This window comes from Stegostoma tigrinum, chromosome 2, assembly GCF_030684315.1.
Source record: "Stegostoma tigrinum isolate sSteTig4 chromosome 2, sSteTig4.hap1, whole genome shotgun sequence".
In the NCBI taxonomy this organism is placed as follows: Eukaryota; Metazoa; Chordata; class Chondrichthyes; order Orectolobiformes; family Stegostomatidae; genus Stegostoma; species Stegostoma tigrinum.
Window position 1 is genome coordinate 116,883,695 of NC_081355.1, and position 18,557 is coordinate 116,902,251.

Consider the following 18,557-nt stretch of genomic DNA (forward strand, 5'->3'; position numbering starts at 1 on the left):
TCCAATCCCAATAAGAGATGACTGAAGGACTTTTCCTGCCTATGGGACAAATCATAAAATTATTCTAAAGCTTTGCTTTATTCATATTTTCTAACAAAAATCAGATCACAAACAGTGATAAAATCATTGATATTTACCTGCTTATTGTTGAGAACTTAATCGGTGATATGGGAAAGCATAATCATTGGCTGCAATTTCTAAAATGTTTTGAGTGCAAAACACAATAGTTTGTTGAAAAGTACTCACCACATGTCCTCTGAGTATATTGCTATCATGAATTCTGGAAGAATGAATAAACTCTTCTCGTTTCACTCTCAAGGTTGGCTGTAATGAAGTTTTGGAATTTTGAGAAACATTCCCAGGTGTAGACTACTCTCCTCCAATTAACAATTTGACTAGAGACCAGCCAGTGAAAAAGAGTCTGCCCTGCAGCAATTAGATACTGCAGACAGCATTAACATGTTGAACATGGGACTTCTATTCTTCGCTGGAGAGGAAGTCCCAAACGCAGACCTTTTGAACAACTCAACTGTCCCGAGCTTCCACACTCCCAGTCATGCCAGGGATCAGTAGTGAGCATTGCTGCTACTGCAGGCAGACCCAGGAGGAAGACAGTCATGATCCTGCAGTCAGGTAAGTCAGGAGGATATTCAATGGGGAGAGTGTGCCCATCTTCAGGGAGCAGGGAGAGGGGTGTTTGAAGTGGTTAGGAAGGAAGTGGGAGTACCCTGTTTTCAAGTGATGTCCCTGATGGGCGAAATGCATGCTGTACAGATCATGTCCAGCTCTTCCTTCCTTTGTGTTAATTTTAATTTTGCAAAAATATGAACTGCGTATCCCTGGCCACCTGCCCACACCAACCGTTTCATGGCATGAGAAGAGTAATGTTCCAGCCAATTGAGCTTTTAACAAACTTGACTGATTTACTTGTTTGGATATGGTGGGCTGGCTGGAGATTGAAACTGGCAGGTATGGTTGTAGGTATCACAGAGATATAGCTGCAAGGGGATCAGGGCTGGGAGCTAAATATCCAAGGATACTGCCGAAAGGACGGGCAGAAGCCTTGTTAGTAAGAAATGAAACTACATCGATAGCAAGAAGTGATATAGGGTCTGAAGGCCCAGAATTGGTGTGGGTAGAATTGAGGAACAGGAAAGGGAAAAAGATCCTGATGGGAATTACATACAGCAGTAGTCAAAATATGGGGAAGAAAATAAATCAGGAATTAGAAAGGGCATGTAAGAAATGCACTATTACAGTAATTATGGAGGACTGCAATGTGCAGGTGGACTGGGAAAATAATGTTGAAAGTGGATCTCAGGAAAGAGAATTTATGGAATGATTACTATGTGTTTCTTTTGGAGCAGCTTGTGGTAGAGTTTACTAGAGAACAGGCTGTTCTGGATTTGGTGATGTTTGATGAGGGAGAATTAATTATGGAGATTATGGTGAAGGAACCCCTTGGGGGCAGTGACCATACGAAGACAGAATTCATCTTGCAGTTTGAGAGGGAAAAGCTGGAATCAGATGTAACGGCTTTATAGTGGAGTAAAGGTAGCTACAAAGCCATGAGGAAGGAGCTTGCCAGAGTTAAGTGGAAGAGAATGTAGCAGGGAAAACAGTGGAGCAGCAATTGCAGGGGTTTCTGGGGGTAATTCAGGAGGCACAGCAGAAAATTCATTTATCTACATGAAGAAAAAACATACTCGGGAGGACGAAGCAACCATGACTGAAAAAGGAAGTCAGGGATAGCATAAAACCAAAAGAAAAAGCAGATAATGTGGTGAAGTTTAATGGGAAGCCAGAGGATTGGAGAGCATTTGAAAACCAGTAGAGGATGGATAAAAAAAAAACAATAGTCAGGGAGAAAATGAAATGTGAGAATAAGCTAGCTAGCAATATAAAAAAATACTGCAAGAGTTTTCTTAAATACCTAAAAGGTAGGAGAGTGGCAAGTGTGGACATTGGACCACTGGAAAGTGAGGCTGGGAACTAGTAAAGGGAGACACTGAAATGGGGGAGGAACTGAATAGGTTCTTTGTGTCAGTTTTCACAATGGAAGATACCAGCAACATTCCAGAACTTCCAGAGAGTCAGGGGCCAGAGGTGAATGTAATGGCCATCACTGAGGAGAAGGCCCTAGGGAAGCTGAAGCACAAAGAGACTTGGGAGTCCTAGTTCAGGATTCTTTTAAGGTTAACATGCAGTTTCAGTTGGCAATTAGGAAGGTAAATGCAGTCCTAGCATTCATTTTAAGAGGGCTAGATACAAGAGCACAAAGGTACTGCTGGGGCTGTATAGGTCTCTGGTCAGACCTAATTTGGAACATTGTGTGCAGTTTTGGGCCCCGCATCTAAGAAAGGATGTGCTGGAATTGGAGGGAGCCCAGAGGAGGTTTACAAGAATGATCCCAGAGATGATGAGCTTTTTATATGAGGAACAGTCAAAGACTCTGGGTCTGCACTTGATGGAGTTTAGAAGGATGGGGTGGGGGTGGTGGTTGTGGATCTGATTGGAACATACAGAATACTGAGATGCCAGGATAGAGTGGATGTGGAGAAGATGACTCCACTAATAAGAGAAACTAGGAGCCAAAGGCACAGCTTCAGAGTGAAAACCCTTTAGAATTGATTCAGAGATAGCAGGAACTGCAGATGCTGGAGAATCTGAGATAACAAGCTGTAGAGCTGGATGAACACAGCAGGCCAAGCAGCATCAGAGGGGCAGGGAAGCTGACATTTCTGAAGAAGGATCTAGGCCCGCAACATCAGCTTTCCTGCTCCTCTGATGCTACTTTGCCTGCTGTGTTCATCCAGCTCTACACGTTGTTACCTTTAGAATTGAGATGGGGAGAAATTTCCTCAGCCAGTCAGTGGTTAATTTATGGAACCCATTGCCGCAGAAAGCTGTGAAGATCAAACCATTGGGTGTCTTTCAGACAGAGGTAGATAGGTTTTTGATTGGTAAGGGGAACAAGGGTCGTTGGGGGAAGGCTGGCGAGGCCTTTGACAAGATTCTGGATGGTAGAGCGTTTAGTTATGTTAGATTGCTTTGATCCAGAGAGACCAAACCAATTGGTTACAAAATTGGCAGAGGATGGTGTTAAAGGATTGTTGTTCTAACTGGAGGCCTTTGACCAGTGGTGTGCTGTACAAATCAGTGCTGGGGTCCACTGTTGGGCGTTATTTATACAAAAGATTTGAATGAGAATATAGGAGGCATGGTTAGTTAAGTTTGTGGAAGACACAAAAATTGGTATTTCAGTTGACAGCGAAGAAGGTTATTTAGGAGTAAAACAGGATCTTGATCAGCTGGGCCGGTGGGCCAAAGACAGGAGATGGAGTTTAATTTAGATAAATGTGAGGTGTTGCATTTCGGTAAGACAAACCAGGGCAGGACCTGCACAGTTAATGGTAGTGCCCTGAGCAATATTGTGTTGAACAAAGAGACCTAGGGGTACAGGTACGTAGTTCCTTGAAAGTGGCGTCACAGGTAGGGTGGTGAAGAGCGCATTTGGCACACTTACCTTCATCAGTCAGACCATTTAGTACCAGTGTTGGGAAGTCAAGTCACAGCTGTACAAGATATTTATAAGGCCACATTTGGAGTACTGTGTAAAATTCCACTTGCCCTGTGGTAGGAAGAGTGTTATTCAACTGGAAAAGGTGCGAAAAAGATTTACAAGGAATTAACTCGATTGGAAAGCTTGAGTTATAAGGAAAGACTGGAAAGGCTGGGACTTCTCCCCGTATAATGTAGGAGGCTGAAGGGGTGACCATATGGAGGCTTATAAAATCATGAGGAGCACAGATAAAGTGAATAGCCAAGGTCTTTTCCCCAGGATAGGGGATCCAAAACTAGAGGATGTAGGTTTAATTCTGTCCCATTGTCTGACTGCCTTATGGATTTTGGCACCTGTCTACCTTCCATAAATCGGGGCGAGCTCAGGGATGGACGATGAGGACACCCTCTCAATTTTATATCCCCCAATGCTGAAGGCACATCAGAGGCTGGTCCACAATATTCGGACTGTGATTTCTGAATTCATTATGCATTTAACTATCTAAGGCTACATAAAGAAGTAATCCTCACAGATCACTTCAGTTCTTTAAAACAAGGAGTTAGCTTTATGAAAAAGCTCACTCAAGAAAAGCACAAAACTTATTGATACGGTAAAATTCATACCAAAATCTGTAATATACACAATGACACCAAGGCACAAAAGCTGAACAGGTTACAGAGTGGGAAAGACCACAAGACGTAGGAGCAGAAATTAGGCCATTCAGCCCATCAAGTCTGCTTCACCATTCAACCATGGCTGATAGGTTTCTCAACGTCATTCTCCTGCTTTCTCCCCATAAGCCTTGATCCCCTTGACAATTAAGAACCTAACTATCTCCATCTTAAATGTACTCAATGACCTGGCCTCCACAGCCTTCTGAGGCAGTGAATTCCATAGATTTACCACTCTCTGGCAGAAGAAGTTTCTCCTTATCTCTGTTCTAAAAGATCTTCCTTTACCCTAAGTCTGTGCCCTCAGGTCCTAGTTTCTTCCACCAATGGAAACATCTTCCCCTCTGTCCAGGCCATTCAGTATTCTGTAAGTTTCAATTACATCCCCCTCATCCTTCTAAACTCCATCAAATATAGAGCCAAAGTTCTCAAACATTCCTCATTTGTGAAGCTTTTCATTCCTGGGGCCATTCTCATGAACCTCCTCTGAACCCGCTCCAGGGCCAGTCATCTTTCCTGAGAAATGGGGCCTAGAACTGCACTCCAAATGTGGCCTGACCAGAGTCTTATAAAGCCTCATTAGTACATCCCTGCTTTTATATTCAAGCCCTCTCAAAGTAAATGCCAAAGTTGCATTTACATTCCTGACTACTGACTCAACCTGCAAGTTTACCTTGAGAGAATCCTCGACTAGAACTCCCAGATCTCTTTGCACTTTAGACTTCTGAATTTTCTCCCCATTTAGAAAGTAGTCCGCACCTCTATTCTTCTTACCAAAGTGAATGATGTCACACTTTCCCACATTGTATCCATCTGCCATTCTTTTGCCCACTCTCCTAAACTGTCCAAATCCTTCTGCAGCCTCCCCGCATCCTCAATTCTACCTGCCCCTCTACCTATCTCTGTACCATCTGCAAACTTCGCCAGAATCCCCTCAGTTCCTTCACCTAGATCATTAATGTATAAAGTGCAAAGTTGTGGTCCCAACACTGACCCTTGTGGAACACGACTTGTCACTGGCTGCCATCCTTTGAAAGACCCTTTATCCCCATTCTCTGCTTTCTGCCAGACAGCCAATCTTCTATCCATGCTAGCCCCCTGCCTCTAACGCCATGGGCCCTTATCTTACTCAGCAGCCTCCTGTACGCCACCTTGCCAAAGGCCTTCTGGAAGCCCAGGTATACAATTGGCTCTCCTTGGTCTAACCTGCATGTTATTCCCTCAAAGAATTCTAACAGGTTTATCAGGTAAGATTGGAACAAAATTATAAAGACCACAATTAAAAAGAAGCATTTGGTCCAATGTTCCTTTGGTGCTCTTGAAATCCCAGTGATATTGCTGCCAATGTAAGCTGTTTGTTCTTCAGAAGACAACATTTCTTAAACTTCAGTCAGTATTTTTCTCGAGTGGATGCTATCCCCCTGAAATTCCTTTTAGTTTTAAATTCTGTTATCTCGCTCGTGTATACCGACTTGTAACAGAGTTATGGCCTGAGTTTGAAGGGAAAAAAAATGTGAGCAAGTTGCTGTTACCCTTCCAGACCACTGGTCACCCTGATGTTACTGTCTGATGTCATAAACAGGAGTTTCTGCTAACTCAGGCCAGCTTAGAATCTTCGTTCTTCAGTCATGTTTAGCTAGCTGCTTGCAAAAAAAATGGGGAAAATCCATATGAATGAAAAGCTTTCGAACACCAGTCATCAAAACCTTCAAGTTGAAACAGGCAAAGGAGTCTTCAGCATTCTGTTCCACACAATGTGTTTCAGTCAAGATAGTCAGAACTGCAGATGCTGGAGTCAGGGACTCCTGAGGAAGGGTCCAGGTCCAAAACGTCAGCTTTTATGCTCCTAAGACGCTGCTTGGCCTGCTGTGTTCATCCAGCCCCGCACTTTGTTATCAGGGTCTCTCTTTGGCCCTGCACACGCCTGCAGGCAGAAAGTCTGTTGCTTATTAGCTTCAGGTTTTTCTTTAGACAGCAGGTGTGAACGACTGCAGGGGGAACTACCCAGGCATGTCTCTTGATGATTCAATTTCAGAGAAACTTGGCTACTTTTGTAGATCAGGTGACTTCTGCCACCATTTTAAAACAGGCTGAATTAGAGGTGGTAATGGGAAATGCAGATGCTGGAGAATCCAAGATAACAAAGTGTGAAGCTGGATGAACACAGCAGGGCCAGCAGCATCTCAGGAGCACAAAAGCTGACGTTTCAGGCCTAGACCCTTCATCAGAGAGGGGGATGGGGAGAGGGTTCTGGAATAAATAGGGAGAGAGGGGGAGGCGGACAGAAGATGGAGAGAAAAGAAGATAGGTGGAGAGGAGAGTATAGGTGGGGAGGTAGGGAGGGGATAGGTCAGTCCAGGGAAGACGGACAGGTCAAGGAGGCGGGATGAGGTTAGTAGGTAGGAAATGGAGGTGCGGCTTGGGGTGGGAGGAAGGGATGGGTGAGAGGACGAACAGGTTAGGGAGGCGGACACAGGCTGGGCTGGTTTTGGGATGCAGTGGGGAGAGGGGACGAACTGGGCTGGTTTTGTGATGCAGTGGGAGGAGGGGACGAACTGGGCTGATTTTGGGATGCAATGGGGGAAGGGGAGATTTTGAAGCTTGTGAAGTCCACATTGATACCATTGGGCTGCAGAGTTCCCAAGCAGAATATGAGTTGCTGTTCCTGCAGCCTTCGGGTGGGATCATTGTGGCACTGCAGGAGGCCCATGATGGACATGTCGTCTGAGGAATGGAAGGGGGAGTTTAAATGGTTCGTGACTGGGAGGTGCAGTTGTTTATTGCGAACCGAGCGGATGTGTTCTGCAAAGTGGTCCCCAAGCCTCCGCTTGGTTTCCCCAATGTAGAGGAAGCCACACCGTGTACAATGGATACAGTATACCACATTGGCAGATGTGCAGGTGAACATCTGCTTGATGTGGAAAGTCATCTTGGGGCCTGGGATGGGGTGAGGGAGGAGGTGTGGGGGCAAGTGTAGCACTTCCTGTGGTTGCAGGGGAAGGTGCCGGGTGTGATGGGGCTGGAGGGCAGTGTGGAGCGAACAAGGGAGTCACGGAGAGAGTGGTCTGTCCGTAAGGCAGACAAGGGTGGGGATAGAAAAATGTCTTGGGTGGTGGGGTCGGATTGTAGATGGCGGAAGTGTTGGATGCATTGTATCTGGAGGTTGGTGGGGTGGTATGTGAGAACGAGGGGATCCTCTTTGGGCAGTTGTGGCGGGGGCGGGGTATGAGGGATGTGTTGCGGGAAATGCGGGAGACGTGGTCAAGGCGTTCTCGACCACTGCGGGGGGGGAAAGTTGCGGTCCTTGAAGAACGTGGACTCTTTCTGTTGATATTTTAGCCAAATATTGACACGAGAAATTTGCCTCACTCTAATTCTTGGGTAGCACCGTCTTCAGAGCTGAACGAACAGGCTCATTGTACAATTGTCTATAGTATTGGTGTTTGAAGAGGTATTGGATTATCTAGCACACAGTAATCATATTTCTGCAGCAATGCCAAGGAATAGCTTTGATTCTCTGTTTTGATCAGAACTGGCAATTGCATTTCTTTTAACAACGACTTTATCTCATCCATCAATTTTCTTGTGCATTGGTCTTTCCCTGTTCTGCTCTTTAAGCGTACTGGTATAATTGCTTGCTCTTTACCACTGTGATTTCTCTTTCCAAATTAAGTTTATGTGAGGATGCCATTAGTGTTAACAACGTATCCTGGAATTCTGTGTACTTCATCACTGGGCAATTAAGTTGAAACCCAGTAAAGATTTTTGTGCAATTAGTCTGCAGAGTTGAGACAGATCTGAGAGCTGATGCAGGAGTAGAAACCTTCATTGACCTTTTAAATTTCATGGAAAGAAACCCAGCTGTCAGTTTTTTAAAAAAAACATACTACTACGTTATTGATTCCTGAAGAGGTCACAGCCCGTTATATTAAATAGGAGAATACACTTAGTGTGTACTTTACCCCAAATGCAAGAGCTGCAGATAAGTTTTTTTTACCTTTGTACTTGAGTTAGTTAGTGTTTTTTGCAAATCCAAACTATCATGGAGCAGACAAGAAACTTGTCAAATTTCATTCTGTCCAGCTTGTTCGGCATCAAAAACCATGGACAAAGCAATTCAGCACACATCTCAGTGAGGGTTTTGCTGCACACACAGCCAACATTTGAATGTTTAGATCAGATTGTCAATCAGCCCCTGTCACTGATTTGATGCCTGTGACGCCATTTTGAAGGTCAAAGCTCCAGCCTATGTCCTCTGTTAATCTTTCACAATTATACACATATGCAGCAGGTAGAAGATTTAGACCCACACCATCCCCCAGTCAGAACTGTTTACAGGAATCATTACCATCTTGTTAGTTAGTTTCTGCTTGATTTATTCTGTCACTCTGGTTCAATAAGCGTTTAGTGGTTGATATAGATGTCCATACAGGTATTTTGAGTTCTAGGTCTACAGGGAATAGTGTGGTGGCTGAAAGAATTTTCACCCTCGAAAACAGAAATTGCTTATGAAACTCTGCAGGCCTGGAGAGAAAGGAGAGCTAATGTTTCGTGTCTAGTCACCCTTCATCAGAGCAAAGACTTCTTTCCTGATATGAAGGCCTGTGCACAAAGGAGAGCATAGCCAGTGGCTAAGGAGGTGACCCAGGGGATGAGTGTTTGCACTTCTACTTTCTTCCAGGTTGGAGTTAGAAATCTTTGCAATACACCATAATTTGCCACCCACAGGGAGGTCAGTGAGAGTGAGCAACATTTTGTTCACTCTCACCAGCAGGTGCTGGGACTGCAGCCAGCTCCTTCGTGATTAATGCACTTTCATGGTTTTGCAGGCATTTCATGTCAACTCTGCTATATACTCGAACTGAAATGGATTCCACTTCCTCTGCAACAACTGGGTGTGCATCCACGAGGAGTGAAGTATGCACCCTCAGTGCTGGGTGCCCTGGCTTGATGCCTTCATTCTGCTGGAATTAGCTGTGCCACCTGTATTCTACTGGACAGCAAGGATAGCCATTGATCACATGTCTCCTCTCTCCAGCGTGCAACACACTCAAATATTAAACACAACACAACATGCACACACAATGTACGACATAAAAAAAGATATGCTGCCAGATGTCATAGATCAGAATTCTGGCATCCCAGAACATACATTCAGTGCCTTGGATACACAATCTCACCCTTACGAGGGGACAACCACTGCTACCATCTCCATGGTAAGCAGTAGGGGAGCTGGAGCTTGGGTAAGAGTAATAGAAAAAAGGTGAAAAACGAAAGCAACCTGGACAGACCCTATCTGTAGTTCATGGATAACTGAACGACAAACCATACAGGATTGCAATGGTGGTGTTGAGGAATGGGTAGCGGATAGTTTGAGATACACACTTAGAACATCCGCAGATAATCAACCAGAAGCAATTGTGGAATGAAAGGGGAAGTGCGATGTCAGAGGCAGGAAAGGAAATCCAGTACAAAAGCAAAAAACCAGATGCTGGAAATCTGAAATAAAAACAGGATACACTGACAATATTCAGCAGCTTAAGTAGCATCTGTCTATGCGGAACGATCCCTGTACAATGGATTGGCTTGGGTTCATCATGTTTTTTTTTCGACAAAAATGCTAATTGGAAGTTATTCCACTTGATGCCAAGCCAACGCTTGCACAATGAAAAACATGTTTGCACTGGGATAATATAATAGTAGCAGATTAGTAGTAAATATCAGAAATCAGCCGTTTCACTGGATTCAATCAGGGCCTCTAACTGACTTGGGATCCTGTGTTTGAAGCTGTTATACAGTTCTCACATCATCCCAAAGGAGTGTCTATTTACAGATACTGTGAACTAGTGAGAGGCCTAAACTTTCTCAACCAGAAACATGCGGAATCATTTAGACCGTGTGAATAAGTTTAGCTTCCTGTAACAGAGCTACAATAGGTAAGTCATTTTTAAAGGTTGTGCAGTAAATTCATAACCTAAGATCAACAGAGTCAGGCATGGTCATCCTTCCCTGAGCTGCTTACACCCTGCGTTAAAAATCCAGTAGAAATCTGGATGTGAGTTTGCTCGCTGAGCTGGAAGGTTAGTTTTCAGACGTTTCGTCACCATTCTAGGTAACATCATCAGTGAGCCTCCGGTGAAGCGCTGGTGTTATGACCCGCTTTCTATTTAGCACATAATACCAGTGCTTCAACGGAGGCTCACTGATGATGTTACCTAGAATGGTGACGAAACATCTGAAAACTAACCTTCTAGCTCAGTGAGCAAACTCACATCCAGAACCTCAACCTGAACTACAAATCTTCTCAAAATCCAGTAGAAATAGAACAAATTTCCTGTGACACCACCATTGCAATCCTGTATGGACTTATGTAAATATAGATCAATTAACGACATCTAGAATGGTCTGAATTGTTCATGGAATGTAGAATTTGAAAAACGTTCACAAGGCTGGACAGATAACTCCGCTATATACAAAGTCGACTTCAATGTGTTACAAAGGAAAGTAACTTGCATTATAGTAGTATTTAAAAGAAACTCAGATTAAAGTGAATAGCACCATATTGGTGTAAATAATTTCATGGTTCCTTATGTGAAAGAAAACATTGAAAATCTTGTACGTGATGATTATGTGTGGTTACTCTGAAGAAAACAATGACTAAGATCTGTATACAACAGTGATTGACTACTTTACACACAACTCATTGCAAAACATGTTGTCAAAAGATACACACTACTAGACCATCGCAGCAAGTAAGTTCTATCTGTCACTGTACCCTTAAACCCAGCAAAGGGTACAGGACAGAAACCCTTTGTGAAGCTGGGCTGAAAGCTCTTTCCATCTTTCAAATATTGAGTGATAATTCAATGGCTTTTTTTATGAAGAATGGTGGAACGCTTTTTGGCGTGTCAGTATATATTTGATGGGCCAAATGGCCTGCTTCCGCGCTGTAGGTATTTTATGACTCTGTGAGGTTGAGACACAGGTGTCGAGTGGACTGTTCCAAGCCAACAAAGTTTGTGAGGCCTTGAGATTTTTTTTAAAAGTTGGTACAATAGAAGCAACCTAATTGGGTGGGATAATAAAATGTGAGGCTGGATGAACACAGCAGGCCAAGCAGCATCTCAGGAGCACAAAAGCTGACGTTTCGGGCCTAGACCCTTCACCAGATGAAGGGTCTAGGCCCGAAACGTCAGCTTTTGTGCTCCTGAGATGCTGCTTGGCCTGCTGTGTTCATCCAGCCTCACATTTTATTATCTTGGAATCTCCAGCATCTGCAGTTCCCATTATCTCTAATTGGGTGGGATCAAGCTTCCACAGAACAAGGATTTTTAGTTTCAGTAGCAGTTGCTGGGGTCTTGAAGCCGGATGTGGAAGCTGTTTTCCCCTTCCCTGTTACACCTAAAAGCTGGGATTTTCTTCCTGCTGCTATAATTGCATGTGAGACAAACTATGTTACTGAATTTGCCTTTGACAAGGGTGTACTTATGAGATGTTCCTATATTGGAAAAATCAATGAGTACTTTATTGGTTTATGAATTATTTTGATAGAGTTATGGTCAAGCCAATTTTTTTCTTTGTCCATACTTTAAGTATAATGTGTGAATAAAGTGTGTTTTGCTTCAATCCTGATTGTTTGACCAATCAAATTGCATCTTAAACACAGTGCCTGGTAGTTGCCTTCAAAATCAGAAAAAAATAAGGTTGGGGCTATCTGCTTCACATGTTTTGAGGAGGTTTGGTCTGGTCCACAACAATTGCCATAGTTATATGCTGAGAGTATCACAAAGAAACAGTGGCAATTGATCTGAGGAAAGATCTCAAGTTCCAAGGACAAGTTCAGTAGAGCTATAGAGTCATAGATTCATACAGCATGGAAACAGACCCTCTGGTCCAATTCCATCCATGCCAACGATATATCCCAATCTGACCTACCCCCATTTTCTAGCTTTTGGCCCATAATCCCTCCAATCCCTTCCTATTCATGTACCCATCCAGCTGTCTCTCAAATGGTGTCTTTGTACCCATCTCCACCCCTGGCAGCTCATTTCATATATGCACAACCACCTGCATGAAAAAGTTACCAGCCAGGTACTTCTTTTAATCTTTTGCCATGCACCTTAACCTTATTCCTTCTAGATTTGGTTTTCTCCACTCCAGGGAAAAGACCCTATTTATGCCCCCCCTGATTTTATAAACCTCTATAAGGCCACCTGTCAGCCTCAGTAGGTAATGGGCTCGACTGCATTGAAAGTACAGGAATAAGGCAGGCCTGCTGTACTGGGCATTGTCCATTGAGACTCTGTTGCAGAAGCTCAGAGAGAGGGATCCGGCACCGATGAGAATACTTCAACCTCGGGACCAAGATCAATGTGAGCTTTCTGGAGAAGAGCCCAAAGGGGTGTGCCAGTAGGTCCTTGCGCACAAAAGATGTGCGCAGAATAGACTGTACAGGCCCACTGTTGATCAAAACTTCCCTCAACTGCATCTCATGCATTTCCCAGCACTTCTGTCCTAACCCCGTCCCCCAGCAAATATAAGGACAGAGTCCCCCTGGTCCTCACATATCACCAACCCCCAACCTCTGCATCCAGCACATCATCCTCCATCATTTCTGCCACCTGCAGTCCAATCCCACCACCAAACAGATATTTTCCTCCCCACCCCTATCTGCCTTTCATAGGGACTGCTTACTCTGCAACTCCCTCATCCGCTCCACATTCCCCACCAACCCCACCACACCCGGTACCTTTCCCTGCAACTGCAGAAGGTGCTACACCTGCCCTTACACCTACCCCTCTCACCTCCACCCAAGGCCTAAAACAAACTTTCCAAATCTGGCAGGGATTTGCCTGTACGTCCTCTAACCTGGTTGACTGTATCTGTTCCCGATGCAGCCTCCTCTATATCGGTGAGACCGAGCACAGACTCGGGATTGATTTGTGGAGCACCTGCTCTCCATACTGTATAGTCAACAATACCTTCTGGCTGCCAACCATTTCAACTTCCCCTACTACTTCCTGGGTGACATGTCCATCCTGGGCCTCCTCCAGTGCCAAAACGATACCACACACAAACTGGAAGAGCAACACCTCATACTCCACCTCAGGAGCCTATTGCCCGATAGCCGAAACATAGAATTCACTAGATTCAAATCTCCCCATCTCTAGCCTCATCCCATGTCCAACCCTTCCTCTCATCCTTGCCTCCTTGACCTGACACAACCTGTCCATCTGCTTCCCCACCTATCCAGCCACCCTTCCCACCGACCAATCCCCACTACCCACTTCCTGCATCTACCTATTGCCATCCCACCTACCTTTCCCCATCACCATTGCTGTTCCCTCTGTTTATTTTCCAGACCACTTCCTCCCTCCCCAGTCCTGCCCGACCCGAAATGTCGACTCTCCTAATCCTCTGATGCTGCCTGACCTGCTGTGTTCCTCCAGCTCCGCAGTAAATCGACATGAGTACAAATCTGTTTCCACTTACCCCTCTGTCCTTTCAGAAAGATTCCAGTGAAGTCTGACCTGTTAATCATCCGACCATCCCTCCCTTTCATTTTGCACTTCATCACTAGTGATGTCACTGTGTGCACACAGAATGAGAAACAGCAAAAGTGAGTGAAATAAATATTGAGCTTCACAACAGATACAAGACTTCATTTATAAGTTGCGATCACCCATCAATACTTAGTGCTACTAGGTATTCTTGTTATTTATTTTACAAATGTTCCCACAAGGTGGGATACTTGCTCTTGCAGCTGAGCTGGAGGCAGACTGCTGATTTTGCTGTTCCATAGGTAAAATGACTTTGACAACTATCCTTTGCTTCCCTGAGGCTTGGAGTGATCCAGCATGCTCAGGGTTTGCTTCGCAAGTGCAAGAGCCTTCTCTGACAGCATGTACCAGAAGTGCCCAGAGATGAGCCCTAGGAGTAGATGATAGTCCGTGCACACTCATACATGCCTGATCACCTGAGAGGGATGGGGTCTCCTGGAAACTCCATGTATCAGAATCTTCATACATCCTTCTCATACTGTTATGGGGCTCTCAATGAAGGTGATGACATGCAGGTCTTTAGACATCTCTGACATTTACTAGCCAGAGTCATAGAGTGTGGAAACAGGCCCTTCACCCCAACTTATCGATGCCAACCAGCTTTCCTAAACTGAACCAGTCCCATTTGCCTGGCTTTGGACCATGTCCCTCCAGACCTTTCCCATCCATGTAACTGTCCAAATATCTTTTTAAATGTTGCAATTGATTAGATTAGATTAGATTCCCTACAGTGTGGAAACAGGACCTTTGGCCCAATAAGTCCACACCGCCTCTTGAAGCATCCCACCCAGACCCATCCCTCTATAACCATACACCCCTGAACACTTCGGGCAATTTAGCATGGCCGATCCACCTAGCCTGCACATCTTTGGACTGTGGGAGGAAACCGGAGCACCCGGAGGAAACCCACGCAGACACGGGGAGAATGTGCAAACTCCACACAGACAGACGCCCGAGGCTGGAATCGAACACGGGTCCCTGGCACTGTGAGGCTGCAGTGCTAACCACTGAGCCACCGTGCCGCCCTAATTGTACCCAACATATATGTATTAATATATAGTTCTATTTATGTATAAATTTTATATATACACACATATGTATAACTATATATTAAGACATTCTGTACAGAATCTATCGTGTGTGTGTACCTTTATATCTGCCAATATGCCAGGTATATCCTTGTGCATCAGCTCATTCTCTCAGCTTCTTAGATGCATACACCTACCTTGGCATCAGCATTCACATGGTCACCCTCATGTTTTGCCAACTCCCCCTCCATTGGGGCAAAGATAAAAAGGCGTCTGGCCTTTTCTTGTAGTGTGTTGTGTCTCATTCTGGAGTCAAAAGGAGGAAGAACTTTTAATCATTACGAAGAGACACAACCCTTATGCTGGGGGTGGGTGGTGGGGTGTTGTGGTGATTTCCTCAGGAATACAATATTGGCAGTACCTTCAATACAGCACCATCTCCTATCTCACCATTAGCTGACATTGACCTTACTGCCTGGTTTCCCATCTTGGGACAGCGGCAGTACAGTTCCTGTGTTTGGTCCACTGAACAAGAGCAGCACCTAATTTCTGCACCAACCTTTAGTCTCACTGCCAAATTCAGACCCTCAAATAGAGCGTTTATTCTGAGAAAGTACAGAATCCAAACTTGCTTGTTTTCTGCAAAAAACAGAAACAAGGTTATTTTCGAATAAGCAGACATGTGTCTCATTAATTTGATGTCCTACTAGTTCTCTGAGGCGTTTGAATGTGCCTCACCGTAGTGACTTGTAATTCAGGAAATGTGTCATCCAATTTACACACAGCTATGTGTAAGAAACAACAAAGAACTGAACTGTGGGTCTGGGTTTATGCACAAGGTTCTCCACTGTTGATGTTGTTTGTGGTATAAATATTGGCCAGTGTACTAGTGAGCAGTTTCTGGATCTTTCAAATAATGCCACCATATTTTTAATATTGAATTGAGCATAAATCTAGAATACTGTGAACAATTGTGGTCTCCTTATCATAGAATCCCTACAAGTTGGAAACAGGCCCTTCAGCCCAACAAGTCCACACCAGCCCTCAGACCCATTGCCCTATAACCCTAACCTATATATCCCTGGGCACCATAGCATAGCCAATCCACCTAGCCTGCACATCTTTGGACTGTGGGAGGAAACCGGAGCACCTGGAGGAAACCCACACAGACATGGGAAGAATGTGGGAACTCCACACAGACAGTCGCCCAAGGGTGGAATCGAACCAGGGTCCCTTAGAGCTGTGAGGCAGCAGTGCTCACCACAGAGCCACAGTGCCACCCTAAAGAAAGATGTGCTGGCATTGGAGGCCATCCACAAAATGCCACAAGGTTGATCCAGGATGGGGAGGGACAGTCTTATGAGGAGAGGCTGAGTAGGTTGGGTCTGAACTCATTGATGTTGAGAAGAATAAGAGGCAACCTTGTTAAAATAGATCAGATTTTTAGGTGACTTGATTGGGTAGATGTGTAGAAGTTGTTATCCTCTGGTGGACAGTCTTGAACCAGAAGGTATAACTCATAGTAAGGGGTCACACCCAGTTAAGTCAGAGACAAAGAGAAATTTCTTCTCTCAGATGGTGATGAATTTGTAAAATTTTTGTAAGATTTGCCACAGAGGCTGTGGAGACTGTGTCACTGCGTATATTCAAGCCTGAGATAGACAGATTTTTAATCAATAAGGGAAATAAAGGTAATGGGGAAAGGGTCAGAGCAAACTCAGTGGGACCAATCGCCTACTTCTGCTCCAATCCCTCCTGATGTTATGATTGCATAAGACTCCAGATTCACACCTCATATGAAGTACGGTACCACCAACAACACAAAATTGCTACAATGTAGCACTGAAGTGTGGTTCTGGGTTTATTCTCAAGTCTCTCCACTGATAGCTGAACTTACAACCTAATAAAAGTGACACGTTTGTTGCTGACTGAACCGTGAGTGCCATTGTGATGGAAGGATTTTTGCAATAAACATTGGAGGTGTGTGTGTGGTGTGTGTGTGTATCCAGTGTAACTGCTGTATCAGCCTTGCTTGGCTGGAGAGAAAGGCAGGACAGATTAAGTGATGTGAGGAAGATGGTGTAAAGCAAAAGAACTGGTACAAGGGAAAAACCAAAGACAAAGATGTAACATCCTAGGAAGCTGAGCTGAGAATGGGAAATATATAATAGTAGAATTATCACGCTATCTGTCATTGAAGAAGTAAGGGCAGAGGTTATGGCCTATTTTTCAGGCTTAGAGGCAAAATGTCGATAAAATTAATTATGGTGGACCAGACACTGCATCCTGACATAATGGGAACTGCAGATGCTGGATAATCCGAGATAACAAAGTGTGGAGCTGGACGAACACAGCAGGCCAAACAGCATCTTAGGAGCACAAAAGCTGACGTTTTGGGCTTAGACCCTTCATCAGAAAAGGGACCTGTTGTCTCAATTCACAAATGGCCAGCGAGGACAAAGAAACTAATGATATGCTGAAGGGCTGTGAAGTGCAGCAGCATTGACATAAATGACTCAGAAGAGTTGGCTACCAGTCATTCAGAATGGTGATAACCTGTCCATCAAGCTGTATGATGCTTTGAGTCAACATGTCTTGATGATGTGGCAGCATGGTGGAAAATCCTGCATTCCAGATCCCACTGACTCACGGGACTCTCTGCCCCTTTTTCCCAAAGATCTGTGAGTTAAGAATGGGCCTGTTCAGTTCCATGGCCCTGAGCAGATATTATCAACAAATCAAGGCATTGCTGACAATGACTATGTTTTGCCCAAAAGACTATCAATTCCCCTGTGGAAAAATGAAATGTCATTCCAGTAGTTCACCTTCAGTTTTTTTTTGTAACATCCTAGGAAGCTGAGCTGAGAATGGGAATGAGCAGGGAAATAGTCTGTTTTGCTAGAGGCAAGGAGCCCAAGAAAGTTCATTGTGCTATTTTAAAGGATTAGGTCCAGGTGGAAGTTCTCATACACATTGAGTTCTCTCTTCCAGGTACCAATAGATACCAATAATTGGAACAGTACTTCATAATGCTACATGCAAGAGAACCTATATTTTCTTTGTATTTTAATAAATTCTTTTACTGTCACTCCCTGAGGTATGAGAAACCACAATACTGTGCTCATCTACGCAAGCTTGCTATTAAGCAAGATAACTTTATTATCAGTGAACTGACATATAAGTACTGTGAAATCTAACACCTCGCCTCAGAAATAGCTATTGAAGTCAACTTTGAATAAGGTGGCTGACAATGAACATTCTTCCTTCCTCCTTTTTGAGATGATTTACTTCCTGCTCAAATGTCTTGAAGCCAGAAGTTTTAAATTAATTTCATGACCTGGCACCTGAATTCCAAACAGTAAACTAATTGACTTGTGATTCGTTTGACCCCTCAATTGTGAGACAATGTGTATTTTTGAGTGTTGCTCATATGTTCGTTTGTCTTTATAACAATTTGTACGAAATCTAGACCACTAATGGTAAATAATTTTGATGACAACTGTGAAATATTGACAAAAATAGATATTTTGGGATCATTGGTGCTATGACACTAAATTTCTATTGATGATTTTTCAGATTTTGCTTTGCAATTTGTTGCCTTGTAAAATTACATAGAGCACTAATGTTATTTCATGAACTGGCTTCCAAATGTCCAATCTGATGAGATTCTGACCCTCTTTAGGCTCTGTCTTCCGACTGGAAGTTTAATTAAATTATGTTCCAGACTACATCTCTC

At 44.0% G+C, this 18,557-nt stretch overlaps 1 protein-coding gene across 4 annotated transcripts in view; it reads left to right on the forward strand.

Moving 5' to 3' along the window:
• plxdc2b (plexin domain containing 2b) overlaps window positions 1-18,557 on the forward strand; it is a 351,187-nt gene that overhangs the window by 223,579 nt on the left and 109,051 nt on the right. The window lies entirely within an intron of this gene.